General features: G+C 45.1%; 2 non-coding genes across 2 annotated transcripts; both read left to right on the top strand.

Moving 5' to 3' along the window:
* Positions 1 to 1,079: 1,079 nt before the first annotated feature.
* On the top strand, positions 1,080 to 1,198 carry LOC113747791 (5S ribosomal RNA). The gene has a single exon (XR_003463894.1). It is a non-coding gene; the product is annotated as a 5S ribosomal RNA (ribosomal RNA).
* Positions 1,199 to 4,723: 3,525 nt separating this feature from the next.
* On the top strand, positions 4,724 to 4,841 carry LOC113747792 (5S ribosomal RNA). Its single transcript, XR_003463895.1, has one exon. It is a non-coding gene; the product is annotated as a 5S ribosomal RNA (ribosomal RNA).
* Positions 4,842 to 9,445: the final 4,604 nt, after the last annotated feature.

The raw sequence follows: 9,445 nt of genomic DNA on the forward strand, positions 1-9,445 counted from the left end.
CTCCCCAGCCAGTAAGCAACTGCAGGGGGGTCCCGCTTAGTGCCCAGCGGGTCGCAGGTGTCTCAGTATGATCCTCTCCATGGTCTCCTCAGTGTGTGAAGTCAAGGCACACGGCCTGAAGTGGTCAGGTCCTTGGGTACGGGACCACAAGGAGGTCTTCCAACGGAGGGCTTTCTCCAGGCTCAGGCTCAGGTTGAACAAATGCTGACCATGTTGGCCACACCACAGAGCTGGTCTGCCACAGTCCTTGGGCAGTCTTGGGTGATTGCCGTCGGGCACCGGCCTTCTCTTGCCTTGATCTTCTAAGGTTACAATGATCAACAGTGCTCCCGCTGTCCTCCAGGTGTAGCAGTGATCTGTGCAGCAGGTAGATTACTGCGTCGCCCACCCCAATCCCAGGCCAGTAAGCAAACTGCAGGGGGTCAGCTGAGTGCCCACCAGGGTCGCAGTGGTTCCAGTATGATCCTCTCCATGGTCTCCATCAGGTGTGAAGTCAAGGCAACAGGCCTGAAGTGGTCAGGCTCCTTGGGTACCGGGACCACACAGGAGGTCTTCCACAAGGCAGGGACTTTCTCCAGGCTCAGGCTCAGGTTGAACAAATGCCTGACCATGTTGGCCCACACCACAGAGCTGGTCTGCACAGTCCTTGGGCAGTCTTGGGCTGATGCCGTCCGGGCCCGGGCCTTCCTTGCCTTGATCTTCTCAAGGTTAAATGATCAAACAAATATGCTGTGTCATCACAGATTAAGGAAACATGCTCTAAATGACTAGAGTCAGTATGTTTCTTTTTGAAATTTGCATTGATGGAGGGCCGCCTGTTTGTGTTAGCTCTGTTGTTTTGACCGGCTTATAACTACAGGCTCATGATGAAGCTCCGGGTTGCCAGATATGAAGCGTACACAGCCATGGAAGCAATAAAGTGGATCAACGTAAGACGCTAGATTCGCCTGACTCAAGAAGCTCCATGAGCAGACACGTGGCAACACACGGTAAATATTGGAGATGATTTAAAAGATGAAGACACTTAGAAGCCAAAAGGACCCAGGGTGTCTGTTTGTTTTTTGTCCGTTTGGTTTTCCGCTTACGGCCATACCACCCTGAACACGCCCGATCTCGTCCGATCTCGGAAGCTAAGCAGGGTCGGGCCTGGTTAGTACTTGGATGGGAGACCGCCTGGGAATACCAGGTGCTGTAAGCTTTTTCTTTTCACTCTTGTTCACACCCTGCAGAGGGTGCTGCTGCTTCTTCGCTGGAGACATGACGAGGCTGGAGGGAACTGTGGCATTCAATCAGCAATGCTACAATTTTATCATTTGATCAACTGAAACATCTATATGATCATGTTCTATACAACATGATCAGGTGGTGCACGTGTTGTACAGTTTGACAGCAGTTGGGATGAAAGAGCTGCAGAACCTCTCCTTCTTACAGGGTGGGTGTAACAGTCTGCTGCTGAAGGAGCTGCTCAGGGACCCCACAGTGTCATGTGGGGGGTGAGATGTTTTTTCCATGATTGATGTCAGCTTAGCTAACATCCTTCTCTCCCCCACTTCCTCTATGGAGTCCGGAATGATCAGTCCAGGACAGAGCTCGTTCTCCTAATCAGTCATTGAGTCTGCTCCTGTCCCTGTTCCGTGCTGCCCCTCTCCGCGAGACCGCAGCATACAAGATGGCTGAAGCCACACACAGAGCCATAAAAGTCCTGAGGAGAGCCTCGCACACTCCGAAGGACATCAGCCCCCTTAGCAGAGGGAGTCGACTCTGGCCCTTCTTGTAGAGAGCTATGCCTGTTGTCAGTCCAGTCCAATTTATTGTTGAGGGAACACCCAGGAATTTTGTAGCTCTCCTCCACACACTCTAGGTCCAGTCCCTGGATGTTCACCGGTGTGAAGTGAGAGGTTTCCTTCTGAGTTAATGATCACTCCTCCGTCTTGCCGGTGTTAACAGAAGCTGGTTGAGCTCACACCACTGATTAGAGTCCTGATGACCATCCTGATTCCAGTTTGTTCCCCTTCAGAAACACATCCAACAACGGCTGTGTCATCGGAGAATCTCTGGAGTTGGCATGGGTTGTGTTGGGAGTACAGTCCCAGGTGTAGAGGGGTGAGTAAGGAAGGGGGAGAGCACCGTACCCTGAAGGGCACCTGTGCTGCAGAGCACCACGTTAGCACACACGTGATGGAGCCTCACAAACTGAGGTCTGTTGGTGAGATAGTCTGTTGTCCATGCAGCCAGGTGTTGGTCCGCTCCCCATATTTTCCATATTCACTCTGAGCAGTGACGGCTGGATAGTGTTAAAAGCACTGGAGAAGTCAAAAAACATGACCCTCACAGCGTTCCCGCTGTCCTCCAGGTGTAGCAGTGATCTGTGCAGCAGGTAGATTACTGCGTCGCCCACCCCAATCCCAGGCCAGTAAGCAAACTGCAGGGGGTCCAGCTGAGTGCCCACCAGGGGTCGCAGGTGTCTCAGTATGATCCTCTCCATGGTCTCCATCAGGTGTGAAGTCAAGGCAACAGGCCTGAAGTGGTCAGGCTCCTTGGGTACCGGGACCACACAGGAGGTCTTCCACAAGGCAGGGACTTTCTCCAGGCTCAGGCTCAGGTTGAACAAATGCCTGACCATGTTGGCCCACACCACAGAGCTGGTCTGCACAGTCCTTGGGCAGTCTTGGGCTGATGCCGTCCGGGCCCGGGCCTTCCTTGCCTTGATCTTCTCAAGGTTAAATGATCAAACAAATATGCTGTGTCACATCAGATTAAGGAAACATCGCTAAATCAGTGGTCCCACAACCTTTTCCTAACTGCGGACCGGTCACATGTGACAATTTAATGCGGACCGGGGGGGGGTAAGTAATTTGAAATAAAAAAACGTTTCAAAATAAAAGATCGCTCACTTAGACTGGGACTATAATAGAGGGGGACTTACTACTCTATCACTACAGTTGGTAGGAGAGAAGAAAATATAAGTATGAATGCAAATAACAAAAGAGCGCGGAGAACTGTAGTAGGCATTTTTATTTTTGCCCGTAAAATCACGATGAGTCAATAAAAAATTATCAACAAAAAAATATTAACAACTACTCGCCAATTAATTATCTTTTGTAATTTACATTTATAACTTATTTTTCTTCTTCTCCTACCAACTGTGGATGAAGTAGTAAGTCCCCCTTATTATAGTCCCAGTCAGGGACGGACGGCAATCTGGCATACCGTGCATTTGCCCGGGGGCCGACGTGGTATTTGGGGCCGACAAGTCCCGATATATTATTTAACGAGTAGATCACACACCCCCGAACACTCTTGGGCTTGCGATGGATGGGCAATGTGGGCCGCGCAGGAGCGGGACGCGGCCCATGGCGCACGAGAATAAAGTTCGCCTGTCCCAGTCCGCCCATGGTCCCAGTCTAAGTCGAGCGGTCTTTTATTTGAAACGTTTTTTTATTTCGAAATGACCGTATTAAAAAAACAGAAATAACTAATTAATTATTTTGCGGCCGTACTGATGGATCCACGAACCGGTACCGTGCCGCGGCCCGGGGGTTGGGGACCACTGCCAAATGACTAGAGTCAGTATGTTTCTTTTTGAAATTTGCATTGATGGACCGGGCCGCCTGTTTGTGTTTAGCTCTGTGTGTTTTGATCCGGCTTAATAACTACACGGCTCATGATGAAGCTCCGGGTTGCCAGATATGAGCGTACTAACACGCCATGGAAGCAAATAAAGTGGATCAACGTTAGAACGCTAGAATTCCCGCCTGACCTAAGAAGCTCCATGAGCAGACACGTGGCAACACACGGTAAATATTGGAGATGATTTAAAAGATGAAGACACTTAGAAGCCAAAAGGACCCAGGGTGTCTGTTTGTTTTTTGTCCGTGGGTTTCCACCTGATTTCCTCTGTGAATCAAAAAATATCTCCACCATCATCGTCCCTCTCTGTTTAATATCATGGACGCTGTAAGATTGTGTCGTGACAGAGATCCTGACCTGCAGTGCATCGTGGAAAGTGACAAAGACATTGTAAAAGTTGCCAACCTACAAACATATCAGAGGGTGATGAGGGGCGTGTATAAATAGTACATTTGTCCATTTTGCTCTCGCTTACGGCCATACCACCCTGAACACGCCCGATCTCGGAAGCTAAGCAGGGTCGGGCCTGGTTAGTACTTGGATGGGGACGCCTGGGAATACGAGTGCGTAACGTTTTTCACTTTTCTACATCATCAATTATACAAAGATAGTTATTCTAGATGCTCCCAACTGTTATTTAAGATGATGAATGCTGCACAACAGTGAATGTGAGCTTTGAAAAAACAGCTGTCAAAGACAAGACAATCATTTACTGATGTTAAATCAATGTTAAACATTCAATTCAGACATGAAACGCATTTGAAGAGTGCATAAATAAATGTTGTGTTGGGGCTGTATTACATTCATTCAATGCATTCAGAGAGAATCACACACCTCTGATACAGTGTCAACTACTAAAAGTTAAATTAGAATCAATCAAAGCACAATGAGATCATTTTAGGTAACAAAATGGTTAAATAGGTAAAAAGACTTAAAAGCAGCAACAAGACCACCTCTGTTCAGAAGAAGCTTGTATTGTAAAAATTGTACTCTGTAACCAGAGCTTCCTGTTCACAACTTTTAAAGATAATTTCCAAACAATCAGAGGGTGATGATGGGCATGTATAATGGTGCATTTGTCCATCTTGCTCTCGCTTACGGCCATACCACCTAGACACGCCCGATCTCGTCCGATCTCGGAAGCTAAGCAGGGTCGGGCCTGGTTAGTACTTGGATGGGAGACCGCCTGGGAATACCAGGTGCTGTAAGCTTTTTCTTTTCACTCTTGTTCACACCCTGCAGAGGGTGCTGCTGCTTCTTCGCTGGAGACATGACGAGGCTGGAGGGAACTGTGGCATTCAATCAGCAATGCTACAATTTTATCATTTGATCAACTGAAACATCTATATGATCATGTTCTATACAACATGATCAGGTGGTGCACGTGTTGTACAGTTTGACAGCAGTTGGGATGAAAGAGCTGCAGAACCTCTCCTTCTTACAGGGTGGGTGTAACAGTCTGCTGCTGAGAGGCTGCTCAGGACCCCACAGTGTCATGTGGGGGGTGAGATGTTTTTTCCATGATTGATGTCAGCTTAGCTAACATCCTCTCTTCCCCTCTCTCCCCCATTCCCTATGGAGTCCGGAATGATCAGTCCAGGACAGAGCTCGTTCTCCTAATCAGTCTATTGAGTCTGCTCCTGTCCCTGTCCGTGCTGCCCCCTCTCCGGCAGACCGCAGCATACAAGATGGCTGAAGCCACCACAGAGCCATAAAAAGTCCTGAGGAGAGCCCTGCACACTCCGAAGGACCTCAGCGCCCTGAGCTATTGTTAGCATGCTAACGTGCTAATCTAAGATGGTGGACGCGTTAGCTACTTGCTAAATATTGTAATTGTGGGCTAACATTAGCATACTAACATCCTAAGCTACAATGCGAACATGGTAAACATTACACCCGCAGAACATTGTCGTTGTGAGCTAACTTTAGCGTCATGTTGCGTATCTAAGTACTATGTGTGTTGGTGTGTGCGTTGGTGTGCGTGTTGGTGTGTGTTGGTGTGTGTGTTGGTGTGTGCTGATGTGTGTGTTGGTGTGTGTGTTGGTGTGTGCGTTGGTGTGCGCGTTGGTGTGTGTTGGTGTGTGTGTCGGTGTGTGGTGATGTGTGCGTTGGTGTGTGCGTTGGTGTGTGCGTTGGTGTGTGTTGGTGTATGTGTTGTTGTGTGTTGGTGTGTGTGTTGGTGTGTGTGTGTCTGTTGATGTGTGTGTTCGTGTGTGGTGATGTGTGCGTTGGTGTGTGCGTTGGTGTGTGTTTGTGTGCGTTGGTGTGTATTGCTGTGTGTGTTGGTGTGCGTTGGTGTGTGCGTTGGTGTGTGTGTTGGTGTGTGTGTTGGTGTGTGTGTCTGTTGGTGCGTGTGTTGGTGTGTGCCGGTGTGTGCGTTGGTGTATGTGTTAGTGTGTGTTGGTGGTGTGTTGGTGTGTGTTTGTGTGTTGGTGTGTGTGTGTGTGTTGGTGTTACCATTAGCATGTCAGTGCTTGCATGGTAACATTAGCATGTTAGCATTAACATGTATTTAATTCTTAGCGGCTAATGCTAATTAACATTAGCATGTTATCATTAGCATGTTAACATTAGCATGTTAGCGCTGAAGCGCTAGCAATTAACATTAGCATGTTAACGCTGAAGCGCTAGCAATTAACATTAACATGTTAGCATTAACATGTTAGCATTGATGCGCTAGCAATTAACATTAGCATGTTAACGGTACCATGTTAGCATTACCGTGTTAATGCTGATGCGCTAGCAATTAACATTAGCATGTGGCTAATGGTAATTAGCATTAGCATGTTAGAATTAGCATGTTAGCAATTAAGATTTGTATTTAATTCCTAGTGTTAATTAGGACTAAGCAAATAGAATGTCTTTACAGCTAGCGCTAACGCGTTATCTCTGTGTGTCATTTTAGACAGACAAGTTCCAATTAAGTGCCAAAACTGCTAAGATGGCCGCTGGCTTCTCCCCCCTCTCCTCCTTTAGGCAGGCTTGAGGTTGCCAAGCAACCAGCAGCAGCTAATCTGCACCTGTTAGAATGTCAGTTGGAAGTCCTGACAGAGACAGACAGAAAATGCTGAGACCTTCCGTTTTGTGTCGATAAATGAAGAAATGTGCCCTTAGGAGCAATTCAGAGAAACGTTATTTCTGCTTTCCTCCAGAAAATTTCCCGCCCTTTTAACAAGGGAGTCTATGAGGGTGTCGATGGGTGCTGCTGCAGAATCTTCGTGTCTCGAGCCAAAACTATAAAGCTGACAGCTTCAACAGTGTTATCACTGCGACCGCCTCGAATTTTCCTACGTTTCTAGCTATAAATGGTTTCTGTAGCTTCACATTTGCGGCCACAATCGCAGTTTACAAATTTATTTTTCAACGACTTTTTCTCTCCCTCTCCACTCTAGTGATGACATCACGCACTCTAGCTCTCGAAAGTTCTCGCAATACACACCCATTAATTTTTTGGCAAAACCGTTTGCCGAAACTCTTAGAAAAGTCATAGCACACCATTCCCGGGCTGAGCCGGTCGTTTTGATAACCGTTTTGTGTGTGTGCGACAAAAACTCTGGGAGGAGTAGCCAACAGAAAAAACCACGGAAGAAACGGAAGCCAAAAGACAGGAATAAGCCCGAGAGGTTTTAAAGAGTGTGCTCTTTCAGGCACACTCAATAATAATAAGAAGCCCGAGAGATAATAAAGAGTGTGCTCTTTCAGGCACACTCAATGACCCCATTTTAAGTGAAACATATTATATGTACTGTATTCAGAATGAAAATGATATGATATACATGATGTTGTTGTTGTTTATAATGAGAATATACAGTATGTTTAATATAGTGAAACTCTTATGGGAAACATGATAAACACCATTCAATGACAAATGAGAAATATTTTTTTCTTTTTTCTTTTCAGGACTGATAACATCAGTCAAGGAGAGAGTGTGAATTTATGGTTAATTTAACTGGTTGCTGTGGTTCTCCCTTCTTGGTTATGCTCTTGAATGAGCTGGGCATAACATTCTGTAGTTAAAATACTTCTTTAAGAAATATACAACCTGAACACTAGGTGGCAGTACAACCAAAGGCATTTCTCTACATACAGTAAACAGACACCAGGAGACCTGCAGAGTTCATTCCAGGTAAACAACGAAACATGGTTCATAGGAGGCCTGCTTGCAGTGTATGTCAACAGTATAGGCACATATTTCATAGTTATAATGCATTACTCTTATAATGCCTCACTCATGCAACACTAAATGAACACATTTTCAACCTGCCTGTTTCATTTTCATATAAAAACTTATTAGCTGTCAGATAAATGTTCAGTTGTTGGGTAAAACGCACAATATTTCCCACTGAAGTGGTTTGGACCATAAGAATAAAGTACAATAAAATGTAAACATTCAATGTTCATGTAACTTAATGTACTTCATAAATGTACCTGATTGGCTAAACTGTGATAACATCTAAAGCTTATTGTTATTTACCCTTATTGTTTACAGGGCTGCAATTATCATTCTTCCAACCTTGAAAAAGACAATTGTTGCTAAGTGCAGCTACTGATAATGAAGATGCATGCACTTGGACAGTGTCAGGATCAACATTTGGTAATTTTTTTTAATTTATTTTTTTGGCACGATGTGGATAAAGTTTATAGTTTAGGTGTTAGTAAGGGATATTACTTTGCGTCTGCTGTTCTGGTGATGGTGTTTCATCCTTTACAATCCTGGAACTTACACCTTGCCAGTTGTGATCCCTTACATAACATCCAGTACAGTACAATCCAACCTCAAACATTACCACTGATTTTAGGCAAGTATTCCTGTTATTTTGTTAACTTCCTGTTTTTGTGTCTTGTTAATGACTAGAAATCTTTGGTGATGACACAAGTGTGCAAGAGTGACACATTCCAGTAAGTGGCCTGGGTCATCAAACAGAAACAAGGATCATTGTCAGCAGGGGCCTTCAGCAGAGGAGAATCTCCCACAGGAAACACACCAGCAATTCACTGTTTTACTGCCAGAGCAAGAAAAATACATCATGTTTTGTTCCCCAAAGCTGTTGTCCTGGAGAGAGGGTGAGTGCAAGGTTATGGATGTGGATTTTGGCAATTAGCTAGTTTGAATTTGTCAAATTTGTATGTGTTTTCTATGTGCAGTGCCACATGCTTATCATCCCCCCCACCCACCCCAAAAAATAAAAAAATAAATAAATTAACCCCAAATTGTCCATCAGTGTGTGAATGCTTAGCTCCTAAAACAGATGAGCAGCTGGCATCTTGCATGGCAGCCCTGCTGATGGACTGAATGCCATCAGTGTGTGAGGTGTGTGGGTGGACGGAAGACATTTACATTTTATTCGCAAGGATAATCTCAGGATTAGGACTGTGTATCATTTAAAAATATAAAATACCTGTACCTTTGACACACACACAAATACAGCACTTCATTTGATACTGAGGATACAGTCGTAGCATCCGTTGGCCTTGCGAACACCGTGCAGCTGAAGTTTTCTCCACACTTGACAAAATCCTTATCATGTTACACGTATTCCCAGTTTTTCCTGAAATATTCCTTCTGTATTGTATGCATTTATAATTATCAGACGTGCAATATAGCCCTACTTTGAAACGACTTTTTGTGCCATCTTGGTATGCTGATTAACACCATATTCAACTTCAACACAGCAGACTGTATATAGCTGCTAGTTCTCTGCCAGTTACATGTCCCATTAAATCAAAGAACGTTTATTTTATTGCGAGCAAAACCATCCAAATAGTAATTTTTTTCTAGATCTGTGTACAAAAAAAATCAAATACTACTATACTT

The sequence above is a fragment of the Larimichthys crocea genome, chromosome XV (assembly GCF_000972845.2).
Source record: "Larimichthys crocea isolate SSNF chromosome XV, L_crocea_2.0, whole genome shotgun sequence".
Classification (NCBI taxonomy): Eukaryota; Metazoa; Chordata; class Actinopteri; family Sciaenidae; genus Larimichthys; species Larimichthys crocea.